The sequence below is a fragment of the Podarcis cretensis genome, assembly GCF_951804945.1.
Source record: "Podarcis cretensis genome assembly, chromosome: 11".
In the NCBI taxonomy this organism is placed as follows: domain Eukaryota; kingdom Metazoa; phylum Chordata; class Lepidosauria; order Squamata; family Lacertidae; genus Podarcis; species Podarcis cretensis.
In genome coordinates this window covers 37436652-37442276 of record NC_137180.1, presented here as the reverse complement: position 1 = coordinate 37442276, position 5625 = coordinate 37436652, and the positions used below count along the sequence as shown (strand labels likewise).

Sequence of the window (5625 nt, the reverse complement as noted above, 5' to 3'; positions counted from 1 at the left end):
TTTTCAATGATACAGTGGAACCTCGGTTGTCGAATGCAATCCGTTCCAGAAGACGGTTCGACCTCCGAAATGTTCGACAACCAAGGCGCAATTGCCAGTCAGCAAATTCCTTTTAAAAAATGGAGAAACACACCTCGGAAGCCGCTCAACTTCCGAGGCATGTTTGAAAACGGAAGCATTCACTTCTGGGTTGTTCGCATTCAGATTCCGGAAGAGATTAAAATATTGAAGGACAAAGTTCAGAGCAGAAATATAATCATGACATCCAAATTTGTGCTGATGTATTGCCATATGTAATAAATGGCCACAAAACAACAGAAAATACATCTGGTTTCCTTTTCCCTTTCATGACTACTGCCCTCACCACCAAGGTATCTGCTTTTCTGGCCCATACCAGCCACCATACCCTGATGCCTGGGGCAACCAACAAAAGAGGGGGGATCGCAGCATGAGGGACATCATTCCTGCCAAAACCAGCTTCACACATTCTGGAGCCTTTGTCACTAAAAAATGAAGATATCTGTGGTGATATTTTTAGAAGTTGCAAGGTTGTTTGGGCAGAAGTTTGTTTACTTGTATTAAGAATTGAAAGCCTTGGGGTGGGAGGGGGAAGCAAGGTGGCTTAGGGATCTACCCAGTGTGCAGAAATCCACATAGCAGAGAGTTCTTAATGGCTGCCTATTAATGTGTTGTTTCTCTTTCAGAAATTGAACATTTGGGACAAAGCGCACTACCTCAGAAATTTAAATTTTCATTTCCTGCGTCACTGCACTTTTTTCTGATGCCATCACTGCATTGGTTTGTTTTTATTTTGCTTTAAAATTTATTTTGAATGCATATTTGAAAAACAACACATACATTTTAACCATAAATAACACTGGGTTCTCAAAGGCAAATTGAAGTAGGATTAAAAACAAATGCTTACATGGCTATCATAAAACAAATGCAAGTTCAGATTAATCTTTTCAAATATATCCACCCACAGGTAACTTTCCAAAGGACATCTTACAGATCCCCAGCATTTTGACTGACCTGGGCTTAAACCTTGCAATTCTGCAGTATAGAAGCTAAATAAATGGGCAAGCCTGCCTTGCTCTTTGATGAACATTGACACAGAGACTACATTTGTAAATACACTTACGGGTACTTGTGAATGTCGTATTGATTTCTACATTGATTTAGCATTTATTTTCATGGGACTTTTAAGTAGGTGAGTTTAGGATGATGGCCAGAATCCTCCTCCAAACTGGTTCAAGTAATTCCCAAGACTGCAAAGCCCTGTTATCACAGCAACTGCATACATAGAAAGAGGACTGATGTTCTCTGGATGCACACTTTTCTTCCTGATATGTGTGAGTGCCCAGGAGCATAATTTGTTTTGCAGACCAGTTAGCTTAATGGCTGTTCCTGGTAAATTAGTAGAAAGCATTATTAAAGTTATATTATCCAGGATGCAGAAGGACAAGTCTTGCTGAAGAATAATCAGCAAGTCTTCTGCAAAGGAAAGTCCTGTCTCACTAAATTTGTAGAGTTTATCTGAGAGTGTTAACATGCACATGGATAATGGTGATGTTTAACTGAACTTTCAAAAAGCTTTTGACAAAGGTCCTCACTAAAGGCTCTTGAGCAAATAGAGCAGTCATGGGATTGAGGGTTTTGTGGGTCCAGTACACTGTACATAGATTGGGTCTTCCGTCCCACATGCTAAAAAGAGGGACACAAATTTGCATGTGTTTTGTGTGATATGCATATCTGCATCTTCTTTTGTGAGTGGGGTGGATGACCCAATGATAAATCAGGGGAGTTGGTGGTTAACAGTAATGTGGCCATGAGTGCCGAGGAAACCAAAGTATTCAGTGGCAAGAGGAAAGAGGTTGCTTGGAGGTATCCTAGCCTTAAGTTCTCCAGGTCATAGTCTGAGAGCACATAACAAAGTCACCTTCTTTAAACTATGCGGGTATTATTTGTGCCTGGATGGAAGGCCACCTAGGAACCTCATTTGTGCCACCTTCAGTTTTATAATGGAAGAAAATTGGGTTGCAAATACATGTACTCAATAATAAATGAGCCATTTAGGGCTTTGGAAACATTAAAATGTGTGTGCATCCATAATTCTAATACATATTGGACTCTTTCAGTGTACATTCACAAAAATTCCAGTCTCATTGGAGGAAACAATTCTGTGTATACTTCAGGAGAATTTAGGGGTCCAGCCAAAGTTGGGCACTTTTACTTAAGTGCGTAAATCTCTCCCTCTGAAGTCCCATTTACTTCAACGGGAGAGGCGTAACCGTCTGGACTGTGCTCTCTATTTGTTGCTGATCTTGTTTGTAACAGCTCCTGAGAATGAATTGGCTTCTCTTTGAAATATCCTTTCCCCCAATAAAATGTTTGTGAAAGCATGAAAATATCCTCGGGAAGTAGGCAAACTGGGATAATCTCCCATTTTATACTGCTGCACATGCTTCTGAAATGCTTGGCTGTCTGTAATCCATGAATTACTATAGCTCTAATCTCCTTAACTGTGAAGAATCAGCTGTTTTTTCAATCATTATTGATCTCATTGTCTGATCTGACTTGAATAGGCTCACACATACATCTAGACCCAGGACCTGCCTGTTTAAAAGTCTTATAATGGTCATTGCAACAACAGCCACACTCTAGGTTAGTAGTCAGCAACCTTTTCAGACACAGGACCCACTTTTAACTCCAAGGTACATTTGGGGACCTGTTTCTTAATTGTTTACCATATATGTGAATAGTGGTAGTACTCCTGTTGCAACCCACCCTGGATCAGGCCATGACCCACCACTAGGTTCAAATGAGCATGAAGAAATTAGCTATGTGAAATTAATTTAAGGGATATAACTATAAGGCAGGAACTAATTTAAACTAAAATAGACAGCACATTTCACACTGGAAGGTCATGAGTAGGTAACTGCTCTCAGAAGGAGTTTCACCAGGCCAATTCATTGTTTATATTTTTTGTACCTAATAATTTGGCAGTCATGCAAACAGCATGGTAAATAAATCTGCATTTTAAAAAGCAGCCAAATAGTTAAAACAGACTAATAACTGAACTAAAATACTCTACTAGTAAAAGCAATTCACGAGCGACATTTTTGCTTCCCTTGACTGCACTGACTCAAGTTCGGAGATCAGATCAGATATATTTATTTCAATCTATGGGGTTTTCATTCAGATACGACTCAATACCACACCTGCTTGACTTCAGCACTAGAACAGCCTAAACCTTCTTCAGATCATTCCATTTCATTATATCTCCGAGCTGATCTACAGGGTCTGAAAATGCTCATAGTACAACCTTCCCAGGACTGTAGCACTTTATTATTATTATTTTAATTTGGGGAAATTCTAAACAAAGACAACCTGCAAAACACATTCCAGCATGTCAGAGAGAAAGCTAGGCTAGGAGCCTTATCTCTAAGGTGTCCGTGGTGGGGACCTAGGGCTAACACTGTCAGCACCTGTCAAAGCCCACAGCCTTGCAGGTGGCCCACTTCTAATCCTCTGAGGTTCCTGGCTCTGCTCCTCCACCTCCTTTTTGTTGCTGCCTGTTCACCTGCCCTCTTCCCAGCCTGCAAGCTGTGTCAGGAGTGGAAAGATACAACACATCTTCTACTTGCCTTATGCATGTGGTGCAAGACTGCCCAATCAACTATAACGGCACAATCTGAATTTGCTGGTATGAGATGGAATCCCACCTGAAAATAGTGTGTCAGTCTGGAAGCATCTAGAGGTAGCCCACAGGTGAGTTCTCTCTCCTCCCTTTGCCCAAACTTATGTGATTAGCACTCATAAAGTCCCATTCTGATGTACAAAGAAATAATGACATGCACAAAAGGAAAATGACATGTACAATGGCTGAGCATGATCCACCCAACATTGAAATGCAAGCGGGTATTTGTGTGCTTAAGTTGCCGTCTGAAATCAGTTAGATTTAAAAGTGTTTTTCTGTGGCTGGATGATCCTGTTAGGCTGGAATCTGTCTCTTCCCTGTTGAGGGAGACAGAAACATACTCTTCGATAAGGGATAAGCTTATGCAGCAAACTTGATAATTCTGCTCTGGGAGTGACATTAGCAACACTCATTCTCATCTCCATCAGATAATGAATAATGGGATAACAACTAGTAGTGCTGACATGAAAAAAAAAGATATTTTCAATTCACAAAATGGAAATTTTAGATTAATTATCCCCCCTTCCCTTAAGATAGTTTTGTGAAAGAACTGATGAACAGTCAAAATAAAGACCTTTCCTCTGCTGCTAGCTTAAGATGTTTAGCTGCAGAGCTTTTAGCTTTGTACTGTGAATTGTTCTGTTTTAGAAGTTTTGTCTGCTGCGCAGAGCCAGGCTACAAACCCATCAATCAGTGATCAGTTATCAGTTCCAGATGACTGCCTACTTAAAATAAGTGAAGCCTGTAAGAATAACCTCAGTCACTACTATACATGCAGAGCTGGTCTATCTAGTCTAGAATCGCTACTGATAGAGTCAGAGAGTGATGGTGTCCAAATTTCTCCTGTGGTGGCTTGTGGCTACATATGAATACAGTATCTGAAACAGGAGTTATTTTAAAACTCATATCTATTAGTGTGAACCACCCTGAGAAAATATTTTCTATTGTTTTTTCCAGGTAATGTGATAGAGCAGTATGAATATAGACTAGAAACCATGAGTGACATTCTGGCTCTAGAAAAGGAAATGGCAAATCTTTCCATTCCTGCCATTGGCTTAAGTAGAGCCACTGCACATACTTCAAAACTTTGAATGTATATTAACAATGAAAATATATTTTATAAAATAGGCCTAATGACAAGCGTATTATTAATATACAAAAAATGAAGCATTGCAGCTTTCAGCGAGGTAAGTAGTGAAATTAATCACCAGTGTATGTTGGCACAACTCTGATGAAATAGATGGAATTGTACCAACGTTCTAGTGATGGAACTGGGCAGAAGAGCTGCATTCTGTTTACTAAATTCCTTTAAACGTGTATTGCACAATCCCTTTTTCTTTCTTTTACAAATCTTATAGTAGGTGATCCTAAATATTAAACGACATCCCTACCCCTCATAATGAAGCTGTTGATGTATCATACAAAGGAATTAAATCCTATGAACTTCTGAAGTATCAACAAGGTATTATGATAATACTAAATTAAAAGTCAGGACCCAACTGTCTGCCAAACTTCTTGAACAGCAAACCTCTGTGCTACAAGGCAAAAGGTTTCTGATATGCTATAGGAGTCTGTTGTTGGAAAAATAATTATTGAAAACCCCCACTGCATGGGTTGCCCTAAATTGAGTTGTGTCTCTGGCTAAATGATGTGCAGTTCTAAAGCTCCTCCTATGCACTTCTCTGCATAATCTGAGCTAGTTTAGGTTCTGATGAAAACCAAATTACAGAGGGATTTCAATTCTATACACACCTATGTGAAAGTGGGTCCCATTGCACTTAATGGGAATTCTGACTTGACATATAAAGGTAAAGGTAAAGGGACCCCTGACCATTAGGTCCAGTTGTGACCGACTCTGGGGTTGCGGCGCTCATCTCGCTTTATTGGCCGAGGAAGTCGGCGTACAGCTTCCGGATCATGTGGCC

At 40.0% G+C, this 5625-nt stretch overlaps 1 pseudogene across 1 annotated transcript in view; it reads right to left on the bottom strand.

Annotated features, from left to right (window-relative positions):
• The window catches only part of LOC307226522 (actin, cytoplasmic 2 pseudogene), a 5792-nt pseudogene extending 5388 nt beyond the window's left edge, over nucleotides 1-404 (bottom strand). The window contains exon 1 of the transcript XR_013843877.1: nucleotides 395-404. The product of XR_013843877.1 is annotated as an actin, cytoplasmic 2 pseudogene (transcript). The remainder of the gene's footprint in view (nucleotides 1-394) is intronic.
• Nucleotides 405-5625: the final 5221 nt, after the last annotated feature.